Genomic DNA, 10,529 nt, shown 5'->3' with positions numbered 1-10,529 from the left:
CAGTCTTTACTGAGGAATTCATAGTTCTACATTCAGTTTTTCAATATAAGTGTTATTAAGAATTAATCAACTTCATCAAACCAGAATGTTTTTGCTTAGTCACATTTTAGGTGTCAGCTCCATTTTTACTGAAGGTTTAAAAAAAATCAGATACTCTGAAAGAATTTAGACAGAGCAATTAAACATTGGCAAAGCTTGTAAGCATTTCAAACCAAAATCTTACAATAGGAAGTGTTAGACCAACTTAACTGCAGATTTCTCTTCCATCTGTATTTATATCATGCTGTGTACTGACTATCTGGTATGCCTGTACAGACTTTGCCCCAACATTAAATTTGTTTGCATCTTGTGTTCAGTATTTATTTCAGAAATTTTGAATAGATATGAGTTGTATTTACATTTCATCACCAGTTCTTAGGTATGTTAGAACTTCTTTTGAACGTCAGGAAGTCGATTAGAAGTATTGGGTAGACAATTGCTAAGAAGTCATAAAACAAGGCCTTTGACACAGATTTTTTTGCCTGCATGCATTCCACAGAACCATGACGCATAATTTTTATACTTCATGCATCCCCTTCACAGAGGTTCACGGTTTTTTTAACTTTATGCTTCTTTTTTCCTGTCCACAGTTTTCTGCTGTGAAAACAGCATGTATCAATGTCAGCACAGCTGATTAATCACAACTCTTCTAGAATTTGATTTCCCAAACCAGCTGCCATCTCCAACATGCTGTGTGTTCTCTGCTTTTGCCTTTATTGGTATTCTCATGTATTTATTTTCAACTTCATCTGAAGACTCTTGGTTCATACTTTTCTTGGCTGTTCAGGGAGGTATTCCATATGCATGTAACAAGATGATTCAAAAACCAATTGTGAAAGCTGCTCTTCTCTTCCTTTCACTGGGGCTACCAAGGTAGTTTTATGGGCAGCCCTTTGCCTGTCTTGTGTTATCTAATTTAGACTAAATGCCCAGATTTCCTTATGTACTCCATTTTTATTTTTTCAGAGGAAGAATTATAAGGCATTTGAACTAAAGTTATCTGCTTTTTAATATAAATTAAAATAAAAAATCCCTGTTGTTAGTAGAGAAAAGAAGCAGATTGGTAAGTGCCTGTTCATAATTCCCAGGGCACTTTACATTTAAAGCTTCTTTCATATATGTAAAGAGGATAATGGTAATAAGGTAAATAAAATGTGTACAGAAATGAGATAAGGTATGTAAGATATATAAATAAAGGTTTCTTTACATACATTTATATAAAAATCCTACTCATCACGCCAAGTTAATTAGATTATTTTCTGACTGCACCAACTTGGATTTGCATTTTAGTTCTGCTAAATATATCAAGGCATTTAAATATTTATCTAGAATGCCAGAAACTAGATGAATTAATGTGTAATCTTTAAAGATTTCTTTATTTACTTGTGTTATGGAACCAACCAGGGATTTTAATTCAAGGCTGAAGCACTATAGCACTGTAACTGAAATGCTAGTAGGGAAATGTCCTTTTCACAGAAAGATCTAGATTTGCTATGTACTTCCCAAACAGTATGCTTCATATATATTATTATTCAATTAGATCCTAAATTAGCTATATGCATAAGATGTGGCCTAGAAACCAGAATGAGGGGAAAGTGAGCGAAAGCTGACCGGCTCAATAGTAAAATTTATTAAGTATACTTAAGTTCAGGGATGCAAAGGCTCGCTAGTCACTGCCGTGAGTGTTCAATCTCTGATGGTGTTTTTCCAGGCTTCTCAGCTGTGTGTAGATCAGTATTGCTTGGTCTGAAGGATAAAGTTGATCACCTGATGCTGCCCCTTGTATTCCTGTGCATGCTGTTGGCTGCAGAAGATGGTAAGACATCAGCTGGCTCAAGAGGCTCGTGCAGGCTTGCGTGAACCTTGAATATATTTGGTGCAGCATGAACATTCAGGAGCGTCCTAGTCAACTTCTTGATTATTCTGTAAATGTTACAGAGCAAGTGGAATTTTGATAGATGGTAAATTCAGATGCTTTGTGTTTAAAAGGTCTTTTAATGGTCTAACACTAATAACCACCAGTAAACACTGATGGCTAATAAAAATGTCTTAGAAAAAGCCTGAAGGAATACTCTGTGAGCTCAACAACAGACTGGGGTTTGAATTATCTGGATTCTATTCTTAATTTCACCATTAATTTGCAGTGTGATTTTGGCAAGTTAATCTCTGTGTTTTTTTCTTTTTCACATCTTTTATCTCTCTTGTCTATCTTTATGGCAATTGGTCTCTACAATGCCTAGAATAAGGAAGGAGGCAATCTGCACAATGATTCTAATAACAGTGATAACAAGTAGCTTTAAATACAAACTGAATTTCAATTGTTCTATTGAGGTATGATTGTAATAGGTTTTTATGCATATACAGAGATAGAGATTTAAATGATATGTTCAGCCACCTTTAACCTAAGGGATTTAATCCTATCAGAGAGTAGTCTTTAGTGTTTGTCTTCATGTTCTGTACTGTCATGAAAGAAGATAAACCATGAAGATAATGTCCATGGAGGTCAAGGAGGTATCAAAGTTGTATTTTTAAGAATTCTGACTCAACAACTCTATCACCTACTGCTAGCTGTCTGCAGCACTTTTACATGCAGAATTCCCTTTCATTCCTGATACATTTTCAGAAACATTCTCATAAAAAAACCTTTCATATGATACTGACCTTGTGTTTGAAATTGACTGATTAATTATGTTTGAGATGTCTATTGCTAGACTTACTCCAGATACACCCTGATGGTAATTTTCTTTTCACAAGAAGAGGTCTTCTACATTATGACTAATTTTTCTATCAGATTCGAGGTGATGAAGGCAGCCTTTGAGCCTGTATTGAAATGCCCTGAATTTCAGTTGGATTCCCTGAAAACGTAAGTGTGGTTCTGTTTAGTAAACATAAAAAAACCTCTAATAAACTCAAAACTCATGGAGATCGCCGAACATGATGAGTCTTGTTGAGAACAGCAGGTGCCAGGCTTCCTGCAGAGGGGAGTTACAATCACTTGATTTGATCAATCTACTAATTCTTTTTTTGGCAGTACAGATATTTTGCATCTGTACTACATGTTTTTATCCATAGGAAAAATTCTTGTGCCTTGAGTGGGCAGGAGAAGAACATGTCATATCCTTCATGCAAAACTTTGTGAAAGCAATAGTCTGTCTCATTACACTAATTTTTTTTCCCATTTGTCTCAGGTTGTTTTTTTATTCTTGTTGTCTTTTTTTTTTTTTTTTAAATTTTTAAAAGTTCATCTAGCAATTGAAAAAAACACCTAATGGACACTAACGGAAACTAACCACTGAGTCCATTGTCCCACTTGCACCTGGGTCTCAAAATTATTTTGATGGACTGACCCTTTAGACCTAAAAGGGTAACCAAGTCTCCTGGCCTACTCAACCCTGAGTTTGAAAATAACATGGCAGCTTTGTTAACCAGATTACATAGGAAAAGCAGAGTCTCTAGACTGAGACTGGCTATTGCATTTTGCTCTTGAATGCCTGTCAAATAGTACCTTTCAGTTGCAACCCACTTGAGACAGACCTGATGCAGATACTTGCAGATGAAAAGCTGTGTATCCTATTACCGGTCACTTGAGCTGTTCAGTGGCCATCTGCTGATTGGAGAAGAAAACATCATTAATAATGTATTTGTGGGTTGTGCTCCAGCTTTTATGTTGTATTGGTTCTTCCAGCATGAGCTGTATCACCATTATTTAGCTTCTGAACTCCAGCATCTCGTTAGTAGCCATGGCAAGATTTTTTGTATTTTCTGTTTTAGGGGATAAAAGGAATTAAAGCATATGATCAAATTATAATTGATCCATGAGTATGAGTTTGCTTACTGTTTTCATAAGAATCTTTACCACATTAATAATTTTTATCACTGTTTCAAATTAGTTTTCTGAAAGAGGGGATGTGAAAGAAGAGTAACTTGTATAATAGTTTATTTTAACTAAAACAACTAATCTCGTACTTGATAATATAAATCACTTAATGCTATGAAACAAGTAATGCAATGCTTTGGACTTAAACTGGATGCTGATGTAGATTGATGCAGTTCTGTTAAAGTCAGTGCTAGAAAAATAGCCAGAAATATCTAGATAATTTTGTTTGTTTTGAACAGTGTTTTAACATTTTTAATTAACAGTTTCACCAGGCACAATACAATTATTGCATTAGAACTTAGCCATTCAAACCCGTAATTTACAGTCTTATCATTTGGAGTTGTTTCATTTTTAAATTGCTGAACAATATTACCTGAAAAGTTGTCAGATTAAAGCCTGCAGCCAAAACAAGACTGTATTAGCTGTTAAGTTTTTAATGTCTCTGGAAGTATTACTTTTTTCTAGGTATTGATCTTTTTTTTCCCTTACAAAGGGTGGTTTTTATACACTTGGAAAATAATTATGTGCCTGGGACAAAATGGCATGCAGGTTTCATCCTTGATCCAAGACATTTGCAAAATAGAAGTTCTTTTTAGCCTATTATTTTTTAAAATTAATTTTAATGTCAGATATTATGACTGGCCAAAACCCCCAACGGCTTGGCTGTTTACCTCTGCTGCAGACCACTGTAGGTTTTATGCCTTTGTGGCTTCAAGATTGTATTACTGCAGTACACAGGGACAGAGGAGCTATAGCTATGGCAACCACTGCCTGGTAGGTAACTGACAGCATGAATTACAGCATCTCTAAGGATTTGCTGCAGACTGGTCTCCTTGCTGGTCTGATAGCTCATTTTGGTTTTGACCTTCAGGGCAAGGACCAGCATCAAGGCCTTTTCTGTTCCTGGTATTCATCTTTCTACAAGGAACTCTGAAGAGGTTATGTAGATAAACAGGTACAGATGGGTCTTAAACTGGTTTAGATGAGGACTTTCTTGCAGTCATATTTATTGTTATCTTTCAAGTGGGACAAATTGTGCCTCATTTTTGCTAGTATCAGTATTGCTACATCTACTGTACCACTTTGACCACTATAACTAGCTCATTCAGCAGGGTATGGTTCACAGCCTTGGTTGACTCAGTGGTATGAATAAATTCCTGAAGTCAAAGTCAGCTTCAGATAGAGCTCTTATATTTAAGATGAGATGGGTATTAAGGTGGGATATGGAACATTCTTGTTTTTATTATTTAGGTTATGTAAAATGTGTCTGAATTACGAAAGCCAGTTGCAACTCTGACATTAAAGATACACGTCTTCCACTGTCACTGGCAATTGGGGAATGTTTCATAGCCATATCACAAAAGCCAAGAGATTGAAAGGGGAAAAATGAGAGAAAATATTTTCTTAATAACTCTGTGACTTGCTGATTAAATTTCAAGAATACTTATACTGATGTCCCTTGGTAATGTGTGAGTGGTCATGGTCCAGAACCTGAAATTCAGTTTCAGATATACTTGCCCAAAAAACCCACTTAATGCTGATTAAAATACTTAATAGATCAGAGTTTAATATCTCTGTTGACAATGTATTTGGACTTCTTTTTTATGAAAACTCTTGGCCATTTCTGTAAAGATCATTTGCCAGCAGTTATCTACTCACATTTGCTTAATCATGTACATTTAAAAGCAAAACTGAATGTGCCTAAACACTTATACCTACAGCCAAATACCTTGTTAGTGCAGATATAATAACATTATGTAATAGTAATAACAGTGATTTAATTGAGCAACCCGGGACACATGTTCTGACCTTGTATGCAATTAAATAGCTGTTGCAAATGTTTCAAGGAAAATGAACTTAATTTGTAAGAAAATGAGAACTGCAACCTATAACCAGTTTCAGCAGTCATAGCCAAAAACCCCAAACTCATCTGAATGAAGCAGTTCATAGTATAGAAGATCTGACAGATTTGTTGGATTTCTTTAGAATGCAGAGATCACACACAGAATTTTATAGTGTAAAGCTTGATTATTAACATGTTAATACAAAAGTTTGCTAAAATGGGAGTTAAATATGTTTGTGAAAACAACCATAGTAAGGTGATTATATCTGTAGAAATATAATGCATAATGAAGCCGTTCACAGGAAAAATCCCTGTTAAATGTTTTTGGAGTTTGCTGAGTTCAAAATTACTCAAATTTGCTTCATTTTAAATTAAGATGACCCAACAAAATTATATTCCTAACTGAATTGAAATAACTCTGTTTGAAAGAAGAATGTTTTAGTTCTGGCGTGACAAAACTGAAGCATTTGGGTTCTTCTGTTTTTAGTAACTACTATTCACTTTTTCTAGTGACCGGTTTCAGTACTGTGAAAAAAACTTTCAGAAATTGTTAGTAGAGTTTCCAAGGTTGGATGTTGCTCAATATTATTGATGAAGTGATAACTAAGAAAGGAGGAGAGAATTATTTACACAGTCATTTTTGTACAAGGGCATAGAGAAAGTGTGCCAAGTATGTGTTTACAACTGAAAGAATCCCACCAAGAATGGGGACGGATTTTTCTTAATTATTAATCGCTTTTGTATATACCTAGTTCAGATCTCTTTCCCTAAAAATGTCATATTACTATTGCTAATAACACGAGTGGACCTGTCAGATGCAATACCATTTTACCAGTTTTTATCAATTTTACTGGGATTGCAAATGACTAGAGATTTTTTGCTTTGCAACAGTTTAGGATCATACAAGAATTACAAATATGTAGGAAAGGTGGAATATGCCTGAAGAGATAATCCATGATAACCTATTACTCTTGTCAGTTTTTTTCTCCTGAATAATATGTCACAACATCTTTAAATTTACTGAAAACCTTTGGCAAAGAAAGTTTTACAGCCCTCTTAGTGAGTCTACTGCTTGGCAGAATTATGATATGTATTTTAATTATTTTCAATGTACTATTTAATTAATATTTCCTGTTCTTCTTCCAGTCCTCCTCCTAGTGAATACATTGAGCAATAAATGATAATCTTTTTACAACTACCTTTTTCATGTATAAAGAGAATTAAAGTTCTGCACTCTCAGATTCTTCATCTGTCTCATAATCTGCATTTTCTAAGCCATATGTGCTGTTGTTTTTCTTCTCCAAATGCTAACAGTTGCTAACCCTATGGAGTTTTTAAATTACAGCAATACAAAATAACTCAGTAAATAGACACCTTACTTTAGGTATTGTCATGATAGTAATGTAAATTGTTTATTAAGTTTTTACATTGTAAAATGTAAAAACTTTATAAACATTAAGAAAAAATGCTCTCTGGTTCTGAACAGTGTGGTGTTCAATGTGTGAAATAATGTCATAAAGTCATCATGGGTCTAAAAGAGTTGACTGTGTTCCACTCCAGATTCCCACTGCTGAAAACAAGGATGTAAAATGTATCCTGGCCTTCTTCATGGAAGAATACTCTCTACATCTCCATCAGACTGAGGGTAGATTTTGATTTTTTTCTCACAGAAGTTAGAATTCTTACTTTGAACATGGAGAAACTTACAGATGTAGTGTGTCAGGTAGATGTGTGGGGGATGACTGAGACGGTATCTCCTCCTTTCCTTTCTTATTCCTGATGGCAGCAATTCATAATGGCTTTTTATTTAATTTCTGAAACTTGCACAGGTTTTTTTCTCCTGTGAGCTGCACATTTTAATTGAAATCTGCAGCTGATCTAGTTCTGCTTTGCTGAAGTGAAGGTGTAAGTAATGTATTAGAGGGGTGAGTTTCTGATTCCCTACTACTGCCGTGAGTGTTCCCGAGCTTAGCCTGATCTGGCTCCTAGTCCTCAGAACACTGTCAGTCAGTTTTCAAGTCTGACACCTGTAACTCTCACATGTATCAAGTACCACTGCAAAAAAATTCAGTTACCTGCTTCATGTCAGACCCCTGCACCAAGGCTGTGTGTTTCCAAGACATTCCCAGGTAGCACATTCAGCGTGAGGTGCGTGGATTTCATTTACTTGAAAACAAATAACATATTAAAGATTACTAAGATCACATATTAAATTTACTAAGAATAAACTAGTAAACAATCATGCCATGTGATTTTGCTCTCTAATTTTTGTTTAAAAAAAGACTTCAGGGTTTTTCAGGAAAAAAAAATTCCTTTTTTGAAACATAATATTTTCCCCTGGCTTTAGAAAAGCAGCAACTTGAACTTTTCACTAATTTCATGTACTCATTGTACTTAACGTGTGTCCGTAGTCATATGGCAACACTATCCTCTAGTGGCAGAATGTGTTAACACAAGGCTCCAGCGACAGCAGTGGGGACTGGTTTGTGTGTGTTGAAAAGATGGGGTGTGGTCCTTAGTATTCATAAATTCAGAGTTTTGATTTACGTAACACATGGAGCAATTAACTGAATGCTGCATACAATGTGATGACAATATGTGCTTCAACCACCAGCATCAGCAGCACTACATATATTTTATGTCGCTGTCAGAATATATGTATATGTATATGTGTATGTGTATGTGTATGTGTATGTGTATGTGTATGTGTATGTGTATGTGTATGTGTATGTGTATGTGTATGTGTATGTGTATGTGTATGTGTATGTGTATGTGTATGTGTATATGTGTATGATTTCTTGTGATTTTCCAGACTATTGAACTTATGTAATTGTATTCTGCTGCAGTCACTTTTTCATAGGTGTGGTGTTTAACATGGTTGACTACCAGCTGGTTTTCAGTCTCCTCTTCAACACTACTACTAAAATCTAACTCTCATGGTGAGAGTGTCTCTAGATATTGTTACCCACAAGCACATAAAATATTCTTAATTTCTTTTCTTTCGGTTTGAAATTCCAAAAATCCAGCATATGGCTTCAGGAAAAATAAGGAAATGAAAACTTTGGTGTAAGAGAACAAACTCTGAGATTCCAATGCATCAGTTTTTTAGCCCTTACTAGAAGGGCTGCTCTGGTCTGAAACTGTATTTGTTTTCTGTGAGTATAAATAGTACAAAAAATTTAATTATTTCTCACTCTTGCTCTAAAAATGTTCCAGGTCTGGAAGTTTGGAAAATTATCTGTGTTAAAAATCCTATGTCATCTTTTTTTGTGTTTTTTTTTTTTTTCCCTGTGTTTTTGTGTTGTTAGGGTTTGTGGTGGTGTGTTTTCTTTTGTTTGCTTTTTTTTAGTACACTGACATATTTTGCAGAAATCTTGTCTAAATAGTTCATTGTGCATTTTGGGAATAAGGTGCTTTTGATGCTTGCCATTCATACATGCCCCACATAGATCCAAGGCCAAGTGACAGAAGGAAACAGAGAAGACCCAGTTAAAGACACAACTTTAGCTTTTGGTATGGAGCAATTACTGCAAGTGAGAAGCAGAACAGGTGGGAATGAACTTGCTGATGTTTCCACTGTTCTGATTTTACCTTTGAAGACCATTTTACACACAGCCAGCTAACTTGTCCAGTTAGAGTACCACATACCTGGCTTAACAATACTTCCATTTTTCTTCTCCATACCCAGATTTAGCAGACGTGTTTTAGGAGGTGGCATTACACCTTTTAAATGTTACCATTTAATGCTTCATAAAATATAAACACTGGATACTAAAGGGCTTCTACTGGCATTGATATATATATGATATCATTCGTATAACTTAGTTTTTTACAAAAATTATTTTTTTAATTCATAAGTGTATTTGTTCCTACTGTGCTAAGTTGTTTTTCAGTTCTGTACAAAGAATTCAAAGTAAATAATTCCTAAATTTCCATGTGAATTGTCCTTAAAAGCAAAAATAAGAACATAAAACTGAAGTATTATTTTCTCCAGCATTCAGTTTATATTGCAAAATTTTTGCAGTGCCTTTTTTTTTGCCTCTGAGGTCTGTACTTGGACCAAAGGAAATACTTGATTTGGACAGCTCATGTGCACAGAGAGAAGTCATTGTCTTGTTGCCTTTGTTCCACAATCCTCTCAAGCAGTGTTTGCTATAGTCATATAAACTGCAGTGATGAACTGCAATATGAAAAGATCAAATTTGTGACAACATAATTCTAGCCATAGAACAATAACTAGTCAAGAAACAATTCTCTTGAATGAGGCAACAACTGTTTTTAACATGTCAATAGGAACTATTAGTCCTATAAGCAGTGCACCACTGAGGGTCAGGTGTAACTCTGCAATGAATGCTGTTATTTTAAAACACCATGCAAAGAGTTCAGGAGTTACAGTGCTTGAAAGGTTCTTACTCAGGGGCTTACGCTGAGTTATGGATCCTCTTGCTTCTGACTCATGACTTTAATTCCAGTTCACATTGCTAGTGACAAAATATTGTATGTCAGAGCATAACACTGTGTTTCATGACTTAACTGTATGTGTCGAGTCCTCAAAAATCCAGTTAGAAGTTTACATTGCAGATTGACAGTGGCCAGTGATTTTGTTGGCAATGTTTGAATTGAGGGCTTGGCTGCTAGCTCTGCAGAAATGAATTAGCAGGGCAGAAAACACAGGAAGAATAGTGAAGGTTCCTTGGATAATATCCTTCTCTGTTGACCTAGAATATGGTTCATTTTATCTGCTCCTTTGAAATTCATGCTGCTTGCTGA

The 10,529-nt window shown here is 35.2% G+C and overlaps 1 long non-coding RNA gene across 1 annotated transcript in view; it reads left to right on the top strand.

Moving 5' to 3' along the window:
- Window positions 1–1,791: 1,791 nt before the first annotated feature.
- LOC136291826 (uncharacterized) overlaps window positions 1,792–10,529 on the top strand; it is a 37,780-nt gene continuing 29,042 nt past the window's right edge. Inside the window, exons 1-2 of the long non-coding RNA XR_010721756.1 lie at window positions 1,792–1,855; window positions 2,831–2,902. This is a non-coding gene — a long non-coding RNA (uncharacterized lncRNA). The remainder of the gene's footprint in view (window positions 1,856–2,830; window positions 2,903–10,529) is intronic.

Source organism: Chamaea fasciata, unplaced genomic scaffold (genome assembly GCF_029207755.1).
Source record: "Chamaea fasciata isolate MVZ Bird 193981 ecotype frontalis unplaced genomic scaffold, bChaFas1.0.hap1 SCAF_7, whole genome shotgun sequence".
Classification (NCBI taxonomy): domain Eukaryota; kingdom Metazoa; phylum Chordata; class Aves; order Passeriformes; family Sylviidae; genus Chamaea; species Chamaea fasciata.
Note: the sequence above shows the minus strand (reverse complement) of the source record. Positions and strands in the feature narration are given on the sequence as shown.